The following is a 15616-nucleotide window of genomic DNA, read 5'->3' on the forward strand; positions in this document are numbered from 1 at the left end:
AATGAGCATGGTAGCAACTGCTACCCCCCCGTTTCAAAGGGGACGCTCCTATATTCCACCCATCCATCCATCCGCGCTAACCTGAGGCGTATATAAGCAGTTGCACTCATCGCTCAGTGAAAAATATGTAAACATACGGGTATTTTCAGCTCTGCTGAGTGAGTTTATGCCATCTTGATACGCAGCGTGACTGCCATAAACGGTTGTTTCAATGAGCTACCGCTCGATATTCGTCACCGAATCGCTGTCGCATCATTTTATTTTTGTTAAAAACAAAATTCCACAATTCCACTGTGACCAGGCCTTTTCAAGCGCTCGATTTTTTTTTTTCTCTAAGAAAGTCGAGTCCGACTAAGGCATGAGTGCACTTGGTTCCTTGTACCCTACGGCATCCTTAAGAGAGTTAACTGCAGAGCAAGTTGGTAAAACGTCATGCACCCTAGAAAATGCAGTTTGGGCTTTAGTTTCTGTTACAAGTGCGTTCCAGCGCTCTTAGTAGAAGAGCACGTGCATTGCAAATATATAAGGACGACCTTTCAAACGAAAGCCAGCAGGTTACGCTAGCTGTATTCAGCCTCCACCGTCGCTCTTTGAGAATGGTCTTCGCGGGTCATTTTTCAGGACCAGAAGCAGCGCGCGCGCTGGTGACGGCTTGTGGATAAATAAATATTTCTCGCTGCTCCGATCACAGATGGAAACACGTCTTCGAATAAAATCTTTGCTGTACCAGGAGCGGAAAAAGAGAAAACTGAAAAACTCTAATATGAATTGGGGTTCTGCTTCTCTCTCTTCAACCGCCGGCTTCCGTCTTGCAAGGCAGCCACTCTGAGGTAATGAGCAGACATTTTTGCAACTGCAGCTCATGTTAAGCTTCTACACCTCACTGAAAGCCGCCAAATTCGATAATTGGGAAGCATGAAAAGAGGAACTGCTGGTCCATATTTCTACCTTTCGTAAAGGTTTTTATGGGTGAACCAGAACGTTACCTCGTACTCAAATCAATCAATCAATCAATCAATCAATCAATCAATCAATCAATCAATCAATCAATCAATCAATCAATCAATCAATCAATCAATCAATCAAGTGCACAAATTGAAAAATGTTGGTCAATGTTCGAATAAAAGATAAACCGTAACACGTAATTGAAATATAAGAATGGGAGTGATATGAACTTTACGGAGCGTATCAACGAGGCAAAAATCGTGAAAGCAGCTTTATATTACAATGCAGATTTCCTGATTAGGAAATAGTGAAGATGTTCCTTTACACTTAAAATGCAGTATATTCATTTCTGTGGCGGAGCCAACAATGAAACGGTCCAATTTGATAACTGCGCAGAATACTTTTTGTTTCTATGCGTGTGGACGACTGTGATGTGTTCCCGAATACAATCGACAGTAGTCTGGGCATTCCGATTCTTGTTATGAGTATGAAAATAGCGCTGTGGGGAATATTCTGTACAGCCGTGTCGAAATGCTCGTGGGTCAACTTTGCACTAGGAAAACAGGGGAAGGAAAAAACGACAACGAAAAAATCAAGGTTCTGCAAAAATTAAGACTGCGCGAAACACTGTTTTAGGCAGTGATTTCAAGAAGTTTTAACTATATGGTTTGTGAAATATTTAACTGTCCCGAGTGGAGTGAGATATGAGTTCTAACCGAAATATCAGCCGCAGATCCAGCGAAGACTTTAGTGTACATATATAAATAGTATTGCTATAGTGTAACGGTTTTCATAAACGTTTCCTGCGTTCCGTATCCATGTGAGGCAATAAATGAATAAATCCATGCCTTTGTATACAGGTATTATTTCTCTTATTTTGTGTGCATATGTAAATTTTGGCGTTGCTTAATTAAGGGCAGCGAATAAAAAAAAAAATCATGAAGCAATCGGAAGGTTGGATGTATTATGTTGGATTACTTGGGGCTTACAGTAGATTTTGGATGCCGCTTGCAGAACTGGAACAATTTAGTTAATAAACCAAATAACGAGGACATACGTAACAGGTAGTTGTAGTCAATGTGTCGCCACATCTCCTATGCTCGCCCCTGGAGCATCAACACATATTTTATTTAAGGTTAAAATTAGAATTATATCATAGCCTTCTCCTCTTCAGCAAAACATTTGCGAATACCTACCCTTCGTAGTCTCGTCAGTGAAGGTATGTACGCTTACAAGGCAAAGTAATTCCCGCGGTCTATGTGCTTCCTACAAAATTCTTTTAATCGCACGGATTTGAAAAAAAAAAAAAATGTTTTGGCAATATGTTACCCGATAAAGGTCACAGTAACGTGCATCCAAAGTGAATAGGGCAGGTGTTCCGCACAGCGCTGGTCCATCAGTGGCTAATTCAAAAGTACTCTACCTCCCAATTACGAATTAGAGTTTTAACACACATTAATAAATTTCAACATGGTATTATAGCTGTGGAGGAAACGTTGACTCCTCACGCAGAATAATGTGCTAAGGGAGCATAGAAATCCGCGCCGACTCGTGCGCACGCCTTCCACGGGGACACGAGGAGGGAGTTGAAAAAGCTGGCAGAGGGCGTGACTTTTGCTGGTCGCGAGTAAGAGTCGAATTTCTTCTTTTAAAACCTGTTGCCTCACTCTCGCCGAAAATAGTGAAACACATGCAGCTAAAATCGCGTTTCGAAATTCAAACACCGCTAAACCCAACTATCTGCTTTAAACCCCAAAACTACTTCTTTTGCAGTTTACGAAAGAATACGTGAATTTTTTACTGCGGATACGTACGAAATGATCACACAGACACTGAAAATGTTTTGTGCGAAATGTATGATTTTGAGATGAAAACTTTTGTATAGCCATCTCAGTAGGTTGTTTTCTATAAGTTATAGGAACTGTTCATGTGCATTCATATCAGTTTTATTTTCCTAAATTGTTCCATATAGATGAGAATGTTTTGTGTGAAATGTATGATTTTGAGATAAAAATTTTTCTTGTGTAATTAGTATATGGTAGAAGTAATCGTAACCATTTTTCACGAAATGTTTTGTGCGAAATGTATGATTTTGAGATGAAAACTTTTGTATAGCCATCTCAGTAGGTTGTTTTCTATAAGTTATAGGAACTGTTCATGTGCATTCATATCAGTTTTATTTTCCTAAATTGTTCCATATAGATGAGAATGTTTTGTGTGAAATGTATGATTTTGAGATAAAAATTTTTCTTGTGTAATTAGTATATGGTAGAAGTAATCGTAACCATTTTTCACGGTCGGTATTATGTGCGTTTTTATCCTAACAGTGTGTGAAATGACAAACTGCTACTGATACATGTTTTTCATTTTTAATGTCAGAATCTGTGAGGGGGGCAGGGACCTCTGTCAGGCTTTCACATATCCTTTAGTCCCTGCCTCCTCTCGCTTGTACGAGGAATCAATGAACCAATTCCAATTCCAATTCCAATCAAGGAAACGAAGGGGAATGCTTTTGAGTTTCGGTAAGTTCGAAGCAGTAACCTTATCCCGGAGATGATTAGAAAGCTGAAAAAAAAAAAAAAGAGACTTTCCGCCAGTCGCATAAAAATTCGCGACCTTTGCGTTCGAACTGTGCTACGGTGACGTGGGTTCCACAATATGGTGCTTTGGGGGGGGGGGGGGGGGGGGGGGGGGGGGTCAGTTGCTTAACCACTGAACTGCAGTTGCTTAACCACTGAACACAAGGGCGAAGCTCCACGCTTTATAAGTAGGGTTCACGAGACATAGTTCTGCGGAATGGTTTGAACGAGAGGTGGACGGCGGCCAATAACCACTGGAATGGTCACACTAAAGAAAAGGTGAATGCGAGACACAAGGTTCGAGCTGGAAGACAAAACAGCAGTGGAGTAACATGTTGTGGAGGCACAGGTGTATACATCAACACAAGGAATCCTTTGTTACCTACAATCAGGTCCCTGTCCTTTAAATTTAGAAGTGTAACCTCAGAGTCACCTTGTAGACTTATTTCGAATTCATCTTTTTCTATTGCAATTAACAATGTATCTTCGCACGTTCTCTTTTCGTTTTTAACTATTTCAGTTGGGCTTAACAAATTATGCATTGCTCTCTCCTTACAGAGGGTAATGCAATAGTTTAAGAACAGAAAGAGCAATGAACGTGCGAACGCAAGTTTTGAACGTACAGAGGGGAGTTGTCTTGTGCCGTAATAAGGAAGAACTTCAAAGCAAGACTTCTTCAGAAGGGGCTCAAGGCGCACGACAAAGAGCTCCATGACGTTTAGGGGTGTTGCAGGGAGCCAAAAACAGAGTTTAACAGAGAAGATATGCACACGACAGTTCGTAAAAGAGAAAAAGGGCGCGCCAGAAATTTACAGCGAAACCACAAAAAATTAGGGCAGGCTCGCATGCTCTGGCTCTATAAGGTATCCCGATGTCTGTTTTGCGTGTGTGGTTTATGAAGACGATTAATGCGAAAAACCGACATGAACACTAATTTAGTGTAAAAGGTTGAGTTGTACGTGCGAGAGGAAAAAAAAATAGAGTGCGGCAACGAGGCGGCACAGCGAGTACCGGACGCGTTCGCCTAGTTGCTCATATGGGAAACATGATGCAAGTGGCTGTGATAAGCGAGATATGCAACACGCACTAACGGAGATGTACCTACTTTCGTTCAGTCTCCGCACACCGGTTTAGTAAACACTCCCGAAATCTGTCATATCGATCAGCCTGCCACTGAGAAAACTATATGTAAATGAGAATTTGCGCCCCGAGTGATTCTGCAGCCACATCTGCAATGTAGTGGTCCTTAGGGATCGAGGTCTCGTAACAGTCCGGCTCAGCAACCATTTCGCCCTCCAGAGCGTCCGCCCGGAAACTGCTGCAAGTTAGCGCTTCGTTACCGGCAACCGCATTTCTCACTCGAAGCGTATAGAGCTCGTTCAGTCGAGAATAAGTCGCCGTACTCCGTTCTGGCTCTTGTGCAGGCGGGGGTTTTCGGATGTGTTCGAAACGGGACCGTAAAATGGGGGGCCTGCTGTTGATTAGTAAGAGCTAGTTAATGGATAGGAAGGGGTCGGGGGACTGGTGGTTAATACTAAAGCCGGTATTGATTCAATAATTATCGATTATAGAAAAAATAGAAACTCTAACTAAAAATAAACACGAATAGCTAAACACATAAAATAAATGAGAGATATTCAAATAAAGGTAAAATAGAATAAATAAAAAGTAAAAACAACGAAAGCAGGCCAAAGAGTGCTGAGTCATTGCGTCGTAGTTTGTCGTAGCTAAAAGACGGAAGGCAGTGGGTCATCTTGTCGTAATCTGTCATAACTATACAAATGAAATCGATCAGTCATTGCACTGTAGCCCGTCACACTGTAAGTTCCGAGACACTACGTTGCACTCCGCCATAGCCAGAAAGGAAATGTAGCACTCGAAAGCGCGTTATCGCTCCTACTCACAAGGCGAAATTTAAGCGTAGTCGTACTTTTCTTAACTTTAGAGTGCTTTTTCACATCCACGGCAAGTGAAATATATTCTTTAAAGGTAGCGGCAGCCCCGATGACTGGGTGCGCTCGCGGAGGCGAATACCAGGAGGACAATATAAACTTCAAGCTCATCAGCAAGTTCTACTGTTGATTTTGAACCGAGCAGAGAGTCAGGCGACACGAAAGAAACTGTACGCGACGGTACCGTCATTCACTTGGCGCCATCGCCTGAGCCTTCGGGCGAAATTTCACGCACTCAGAGCTCTGCCTCAAAATTTGTGACAACTCTGGCTGCATGCGTTTTAAGATTTGCTCTTTATGGGAACTTAGCCGTTCTGTTTTTCACTGAGAGCAGCTCGATAGTGCCGTCGCACCTCAAGACAGCTATTAAGGAAGCTTCGCCGCCGGAAATGACCACCGACTTCGGGCAGAGGTCCTTGTTCATGAATTGAAGCCCTTATTTATGAGCAACGTTCACCTGCAACGTTCTTTGGCTTAAGGAAGTCCGACTGGACCCTGGACTGTGTCCCGAAGAGATTTTATAAAGCAGCGACAACCACTACGTACATTCCAATGCAAAATATGGGAAAAGGTTCTTATTCTTACATGGTATATACATTCTTAAGCGTTAAATAATAGAAGAGAGAGATAGAGACAGAAAAATGGAAGGTAGGGGAAGTTAACTAGGCAATGCTCAGTACAATGCTATACATGCGGGGAGGGGAATAAAGGGAAGAATACTCAAGTTGTATGCAAGATACATATACGAATAGCAAATTCAAAAGAAACCGAACAAAGGGTGAACACAACTCTCAGCCCGCTAGCAAGCGCTTTGACAAGTGGACATGCCTTTTTCTAGATAGTGCAGTCATCACCTCGTTCTAAGCTAGATACATGAATGCAAACCATACAAAAGTAGACGTTTAGGCATAACATATATAAAGAGCTTCCGCCTTCCCTCCGACATTTCCTAAAAACGCCCGTTTGGGTTTATATCCCTGGAGCGGCATTCCTTTCAGTGTACAGCCATATGTGCATTAAAGCAAATAATTCATACTTATAATGAAGAGAATCTAAAGCCATCTTAATGGAAGACCTTTTGTTTCTTACACTGCCTATTGTCACACGAAGAACAGACATTTTGACTCCGTCCCAAACTAGGGCTGAGCAGACAAAATTTCTAAGATGCAATGCCACTATACAATAACCGAAAGGACTCTAGACTTTCGAAAGAAAAAAAAAATCATTGTGCACATAAAACCAAGTAAAATAGTCTTATCAAGATCCGCTTTATTCTTAATGCGGTTGTCCGCATGCCAAATGCTTTCCAGACCAACAACGTTCCAGCATTGAACGAAGCATATTTAAAAGATCATTTTTTTCGAATTTGTTATGTCTGCCAGTACCGCCTTTTGTCATGTACGCTGAAATCTCTAAGGAAATAAACCTTACAGTTGAAAGGTTTCATGCTTAGCAATATATTTATTTCGTGCAGTTCGAGACGCAAAACGAATAACTCGTGGTGTTTTGCCTTATTTAAGAGGCATTCGATGGAATCGTTCTATATCTGCCAAGGAGAGTTTAGTAAGTACCAGTTTAGCAGAAAGAAGTTAAACTTATGAAATAATCTGCATCATCTTTATCATGATACTCTTCATGAATTTCTAGGCTCTACTTTACGTTGTACCGTTCGAGGTTATTCAGTCCTTGTCTTAGCTTCTAATTTCCTCAGCGGTGTTGCCTCCTCAACCAGTAACCTCCTTTTTTTTTTCCGGATCAACGATCGCATCTGACTATTTTTCATCTTTGTCATGACTGGGTCCATATTCATTTAACTTGTTCTGTACAGACTGTTCCATCCTGTCGACCGTGTCCTTCACAGGAAATAAAATGTCTACTTTCTGCCTAATGTTTTGTATCGATATACAAAGTTTTCAGTTGATTTCTACGACAACACTTTCAAGATTCGCATATTGTTCTCTTTTGTGCGATAGCTTCCACCTCCTTTGGCTTATGACATAAAACATGTCTGACACCCAAGTTATTTTTCGCCACGTCGGCTTTAAGCTTAAAAGCAGTTTTTATAGCATCTGGGCAGGAGTCAAGATTACAGTAAATGTTAAAGTCACAGAAGGTTGAGAATTTTTTATTTCGAGAAATTACAGAAAGCATAGCGTAAAGTAGCGGTTAACGAAGAAAAACGGTTAGCAACACAGCAGCAATAAGAACAGCGGTGGCTATGAGAGCAGAAATGTTTAGCTGAATGTTTACAGTAAGTTCACACCAACCTACACGAGTTTATCTCAGCAAGCGACTAAAACTACTGTGTTCTGGTGGCCGACAAAAAGTTGTGAGGTAAAGTGTGTCCACTCCAGCTCGGCGTCAAATCGTTCTCGCTAGTAACTTGAAGCCACTAAATTTTGCCGTTGAAGTTACGGCCTCGACGCGCCATGCAAAGTTGTATGCAGCTCCGACTCTTTTGCAGTGAGTGATCACTGTCAGATGCTTATTCGTCTGTCCATCAAGCTTCCTTAAATGCAAGCCGAGGAAATGTTTCACACTGACCCTGTTCCCATCACCAGTACAAAAGAAACAAAAGAAAGGTACTAATTCCCTCTAACGCCACTACGATTGACGCAGTATGTTGACATTGGAAATTTGTAGCCAGCATGTCCCGCTTCTTCTCTGACGTGAAGGTGAAGTGCCAGAAATAAACCCAGTGTCTCCACTTTTGAAGCGATGGCTTCACTACGCGGTCTGAATCTAAGATCTCCGTGCACAGGAATATGACCTTCAAGTGAGCCAGAGATCAAAATCACTTGCAGTGTCGCTATGGTGTCGCATCCCATAGTAACAAATGTCAAGGTCAAAAGTCTAAGCGATGAACTATGCCGTTTGCAGATGGTTCGCCATCACGTGATAAATGACGTCACATTGTGATTGAGTACTGTTGCAGCATGGAGCCCGAGGAGAGGGACACGAACGAAGCTGTCGCATACACACTAGGTTTAACCATAGTTAAACCATCAGCAAGTTTTTCGAATGCAACTGCAGCACCATTAGGGACATCCCTTAATTGAGACCACTTTCATATGCAGAGGTGCAGACAGAATTAGAGGAAAACAAAGGCAGTGTAGGACAAGAAAACAAGATTAGGTAATTAATAAACTTGATAGGCTACCGGCTCCGATGCCATGGGTTCCTAAGAGTACATGGGTTATGATGGCAAGTATCTAATGGTCCGCTATGTTGGCCGCCAGTGCTGTGCTCCGCTGCACTGGCGGCCAAAATGGCGTGGTGAAACGCTTGCTCGGCGAAACGGGCAGGTTGGTCAGGCCCAGTTTCAGCCTAGATCTTACTCAGTTTCGGGGCTTAAGGCGTTTCATTAATCTCGGATCTTTCCTACGGCCAGTCTTTTCCTTCACTGCGAAGCGTGGTGTGAAGGAGACGTCTGACGTCCCGTGTTTGCTCCGTTTATCCCCTCGTCGAGGGTCGTCGTCCTCCTCCTTCTTGTTCTCGCATCGGCCAACGCGTATTTAGCAACACGGTAGTTTCTGTCCTCCGCCTGACAGTAAGGAACCCGTGATGTGATATTATTCCAAGACGGCCTCGGAAGCGGACGGTCCCGCTAGGAGCTTACTCGTGTACACATGGATACTACTGGCCCTGGCCTGGTAGCTGCACAATTCAGTGGTTTGCACACAGGGTATGATCGAAATTATAGCCGTCACGTGTGCGAGCTAGATATATAGTCAATGCCAGTGTTCAAGAATTGTCGTCGCTAGTGAACACGAATATATTGTCACATTAGGCGGTGCAACGCATAAGGAAAGAAGAACGCATACGCATAAGGAAAGAAGAAGAGGCTCGTGAGTTTTGAGAGAGAAGACGACGTTCAACAGCGTCGGCTGGTGCCTACAGAGAACGTCCGTTGGAAAGCCTTATCTTCGGTGTCCGCCCTCTGCTACAAGCTGAACTACCCCGTAACACCTTGAGCGACTTCAGAGAATAATGTCTGCATCAGATGGGTAGGGGCTTAACGAAAGTGGGATAGAAAATAAAATTTTGGGCAAGAAAGTCGATAAAATCTTCACATTTCTAACGCACACGTAGCCAGTTGCAACAAATGTTACTTCGTATTGCCTCATCCTTTGTGTCCGATGTCGTTTACACTAAATTGATACGGTGAAAATGGCTGTCTACGAGGAAATTATCAAGCATTATTTCAAGCTCTTGGAATGGAAAAGAGTGTGGAGTGGCCGTCCCGGGAAGTTCGCGGATGTACCTTAATAACGCCATTCATGTATTTGTGTGCAACAGAGCGTTTTTTCTAATGGCAAAATTTTGTGCACAGCAGTCAAATGTAATCAGTATACTTGCCACGCATAGAGCTGCGAGTTCCATGAGACATATGGCGTAGATATATTATTTATGTAGTTCTCGCTTCTTGCCAACGATGCTTCGAAACTTTACGAACTTGGCTGTTTATGAGGCGCCTCCGCCCGCCACAAAGCTAAGAATTAGAAATGGAATCAGTTAGATATTTTTATATAGAAGTAGAGGTATATGCTCTTTTCTCGCAACCATACTCATGTTAATAAAGGTACAGTAGCAATTTACGTGAAATCCTCTAGAGCAGTCAGAATGCGATCGACTTAGAGCCTATTCTTTCTCGTGTTGATCACTGCACTGATTTCGAAAGAATATTACCCCTCCCAATAGAATGAACCGTTAAACTCACGTCCCTCGACCGGGCTTATTACAACAGCGCGACGATGCCTTTCGCACAAAGTAGGGCAGTTGACAGGCGAGCCAGAGCTGTGAAGTGTTGGCGCACTTTGTGAATGGTTCGCCACATCGCCGCCAGGGGAAGCCTTTGTCGATGCCTTCTGCAACTTCGTGAGCGGAATTAAGAACCGCTTCGTGCTACTGGGCGTGGTGCTACTCATCAACACGATCCTCGGCGCCCGGCTCTTCCGGGGTATCGGAGACCTCTGAACTCTACGAAAGAGTAAAATTTCACTTCTGGCTCAAATAAAAAGAAACTGTGGATCCCGCGGACGTGACGCAAATGCTTGAAAAGCACGGCGACGCGTCCTCCTAGAATGTCCTTCCGGGCAAGGAACATTGGTGGGATTTTGAGCGAACTTTTTGTACCTAGTCGGAATGGTTGTGTCTGCAATCGGGCGGTTCACAGTCTGTGCACAGCGAAACACAAGACAAACCACAGTAAATAATAAGAAAGGCAACGGCTAGCTCTCGTCTTTTTTCTACGGTTTGTCTTGTGTTTAGTCTGGTTGCTGTCAACCAAGGTGAAGCTAAATTACTAACATTAAACACATGCAGGATTATAAATTGTGTTTAACGTTTACAGTTCACTGATATAAATATGAGGCAAACCCTGGAATTTCCCGCTTATGTTGATAACGGAACATTTCTAGTTACTGCTGCGACCGCGCCCGGTCAGTCATGTTGTTTTGCTCATTAGTCACACGAACATAATAACACCGAATCATAGACATCATTTCACGGAACTCTCATAACGCTCATGTTAATATCGAATTCGTGTCTTAAATAGCATCTACATCTAAGTTGTTATTGAGTCGACGAAGTACTGATAACTATCCCATCTGTAACGTGATGTTTCATACATTGTCCAGGAAGAGGAGTTTTCAGAGCCTGAAACTATCGCATTAGGTCACCGAAATATATTCTTGCGCCCAAAAGGGAGCATTACCTAAGTTAAGCAAGATTTTAAATTCAACAGTGAGGTTATGAAAAGAACCACTCCTGACCGCTAATAAGTACGCACCCATGAAGAAACGGAAACAACACACATAAATGAAAAAGAAAAACAAGAACAAAAAACAAGCCTTTTCACATACCTCGATATACAGTGCAAGCATCTACTCCAGTTGATCGCTTCAGTTTTCCTATTCGAATGAAGTCATTTTACGGCATTTTGCGTTATGTGCCTGCATTGACTTCCTTGCTACATTTTACATGTGTTGCAAATGATCGATGGATACAATGCCTAATGCTGTGCATTTATTCCTTTAAAATTATTTCCTACAGAGAGAGAGAGTGGAAATACTCAAGTTCAATAAAAAAACAAATATTTGGAGGAAATTGAAACTTCGCTTTTAAACGTATGACGGGAGAACGTTAATGGTTCCCCTCCGCAGACTTACATGCGTTTACTCGTTCGAGTACATGAACTTGGTAACTCATTTAATCGCTTATCCCTTTAATTGCACCAATATTACTTCACGCACACCGATAGGATTTTGTTTAAGACCATCTGATGAGGATACTACACCCGAATCACGCCGTACGAGCGCGTCTGCACAGTGAAGGGTTAGCGTGCTTGGCTTGGGATTCAAGGACCTTGGTCTCGATTTTCATGGGATGCGGACTCCTGGCAACTCGCTCATGTCACGTGGTCTAGCGAAGCACACAACTAGCCGACCAGTGTGTTCGGGCCCATGTCGTCAGCTAACTAAACTACCAACTGCCCCGTAGGCATGCTCCTTCGACTCAAAACTCTCACAACTACTCCACCAAAACCACTATAATATAATATAATATAATATAATATAATATAATATAATATAATATAATATAATATAATATAATATAATATAATATAATATAATATAATATAATATAATATAATATAATATAATATAATATAATATAATATAATATAATATAATATAATATAATATATTATAATATAATATAATATAATGTAATGTAATATAATATAATATAATATAATATAATATAATATAATATAATATAATATAATATAATATAATATAATTATATGTCACATTATAATATATTATTTATTATAATATTCATCATCATCATCATCATCAGCCTGATTATACCCACTGCAGGGCGAAGGCCTCTCCCATATTTCTCCACTTAACCCGGTTCTGTGCTAGCTGCATCCACTTGACCCCTGCGAACTTCTTAATCTCATCCGCCCACCTAACTTTCTGCCTCCCCCTGCTACGCTTTCCTTCCCTTGGAATCCAGTTTGTTACCCTAAGCGACCATCGGTTATCCTCTCTTCGCACTACATGTCCTGCCCATGTCCATTTCTTCTTCTTAATTTCCACTAGAATGTCGGTAACTTGAGTTATTTCTCTGACCCACTCTGCACGCTTTCTATCTCTTAATGTTACCCCTACCATTTTTCGTTCCATATCCCTCTGGGTTGTCCTCAACTTAAGTAGAACTCTCTTGGTTGGCCTCCACGTTTCAGCCCCATAGGTGAGTACAGGCAAGATGCAACTGTTGTATACTTTCCTCTTGAGCGATACCGGTAAGCTGCTAGTCATAATCTGCGAGTGCTTGCCAAATGCGCTCCATCCCAATCGTATTCTTCTTGTTATTTCCTTTTCGTGGTCCGGGAAATATATTATAATATTATAATATAACATAATTTATAATATAATATATCCAGGACCATGCGATATTACATCAGCTGCAGCACCACACGGTTTGTGCTTAACGTTGGGGCCTTCACGTCATGGTGACAATTGTCATCGCATATTTAAGCCAGCGGAAGAATTAAAATTCGGTCCTTCCGTCTTTCTATATTATATCCTTGATTCTTTTTTTTCGGCATCCTATATACTTGCTTCCTGCTTTGCGTCGCTTCATCCATGTTGTTAATTTTCTCTTCTGAACCTTTTCTTTTCCCAAAGCCATTTCTTACATTGCTGCCACAACTAAAGCCTGGATCAGACCGGCCCTGCCCCTTATACAACCTTTTTTGTTTTTCTTTCTTTGCCCAGGTCGATTAAAAAAAGGAGTAGACTTAACTTTTGAAGCCTCCAGTAATCATTATAAATGAAAATAAACTTTTTCCCACATCATTCGTCATGCATAGATGCTAACGAAAAGCCCGGGATTAATTGGGCAGGAGAGTGTACCCTGTTCACAAAGCTAACACTCCACAACTCTCATAAATACTTTATAAGCTAATAGGTTCATACAGTGCATGGCAGGAGGCATAAAAAATACGTTGTCTGTACTTTATTCTCTGAATTTGCAAGTAATTTATCTTTATTTATCCTTGTTTTATTTTTTATAGTTCATAGTTGCCTGAAACGTTGATTACTGATGTCGGTTGTGCCTCGCAGATTACTGTATCGGCTAACAACACAGAAACAAATACTGAAATCTTGACTTCAATATTCGCCTTGTTATCGCGCTGTAGTGAAGAGCGGCTTCGAAGCCCCAGTTTAACCTTTCGTGCAACAGACAACCGCTTACAGATTTCGAGATTACGAGCAAAAGATTTCTGTCGGCCAGCGATCGCAACGCTAATCTCCTTCGTCGCATGCACAGGATTCCCATCGTGCAAAACTGCAAATCCCCAACGCATTCTTCCATAATGCCAGAAACGCTCGGGTATATCCTAGGACTTTGATTCTTCTTTTATGAAACTGAGGGAATATGAATTTGTAAAAAATTTACCAAAATGAGAAAAAAAAAGGCGCCACTTGTGCGGTTTATTGATTTTACAGTCTCAAAACAATTCAGGCTACGAGGAACGCTGAAGTGAAGGGTTTCGTGCAATTTCTACACATGGGATGAAAGAAGAAACGAACAAAAAGGAAGATCAAAATAGTGGCTGCAAAATAAGAAACATTCAGACGGCTTTTCGCACTGACACCCCTTCACCCTTGTCACCCAATGTATTTTTCTGAATACAATATACGGTTTAAATTGTGAATTGCGCCCCTTCTGTGAGTACATAATGGATGACGACAGCTCTGCACTGCGGCTTCCCTTGACTCTTCATCCTATTTACGTATTCTGAGTGAATCCCACAACAACAGATGACAAGTGTCTGAAGACACTGGGGAATAGTGCGCTACTTGATAGACAGAGACAAGTGAAATACGACACACGAATGAAGCGCAACCCTTCACTTCTATTAAGTAGCGCACTATTCTCCAGTATGATCAACCAACTGGCTCCCATTGTTTGCATTGTTGTCTGAAGACATCGGTTTCCCCGTCCACATGCGCTTTGTGTCCTCTAGTAGTTCGTATATAATTGTTTGGTATGCACCAGAACAAGGCTATTTGAAGTTACGTTGTACTACGGCTCCAACTGCGGCTGCAACAATTTACTCTGTCGTACGTTACTGTTGTTGGGCAACAAAGCCGCGTTGTTCAAGCATCCGTATTATAGCATTCACTGCTTGGTGATCGGATTTCACCATTGTCTGCATGATTCAGCCACCGGTTTGCCGAGTGATGCGGGAAGTGGTGATGACTGTCGTCGACGGCGAGAGCTGCTATCTCGGAATTTCTGTAAATGACCCCTAGCTGCTTTTATCTGATGCTGCCATCATGCTGATGTCCGCGGGATGAAAGAGAAAATGGACAACTGATCATTATGGAATGGTGACCTTATTAAATAATGTCCCATAATGACCTCCCCGAAAGTTGGTTGGTTTGGTTTGTGGGGTTTAACTTCCCAAAGCGACTTAGCAAAGGTTGCTTTTATGAACAATTATTACTTAGCCCATTTGTTGTCACACGGTTTGTTTATTTTAAAGGATGGTTGTTGTTCTAATGACCATATTCACGTTTGTTAACGACAGCAAAAGGTTACGAGGTGCATGTTTTCAAAAAAGAAATATTGTAGCAATGTTTAACTAAATAATATGCTGATAGCCAATTTATTGGACATTGCTGTCTTCAAGTGATGGGGCATGCTTGTTCTTTCATACTTTCATATATCTGAGGTGACTATTGCGCCGAAATAGTTTTTCTTCGCTAGACGGCATCTCGTAAATGTTTGCCGCAAACAATATCGTCCACTTGCACGGGTATCCAGTTTTTCCTGTCTCTTCCCTACAAGCAGAGAATTTGGAACTCGCACGAAAGGCTGCCGAGGCGGAGCATTTTTGGATGGCACTCAAAATTCAGAGGCCGCTCGTCTTCGCACGATAGAAATAGTAATTACAACTGGAAAAGCGTACAGTGACGTGTACGCACAACACCGCTGTTATTCTGTTTATCTTCTATTAACAATCTATTTTCGGTTGTTATCTTCCTGTTAATTCAAAGAACATAGTAACGAAAAAGCTTTTAAATTACGCGGAACTTGTTAGCAGCTAAGCTTGTT

The sequence above is a fragment of the Amblyomma maculatum genome, chromosome 11, assembly GCF_055883805.1.
Source record: "Amblyomma maculatum isolate TAMU_Amacu chromosome 11, ASM5588380v1, whole genome shotgun sequence".
NCBI lineage: Eukaryota > Metazoa > Arthropoda > Arachnida > Ixodida > Ixodidae > Amblyomma > Amblyomma maculatum.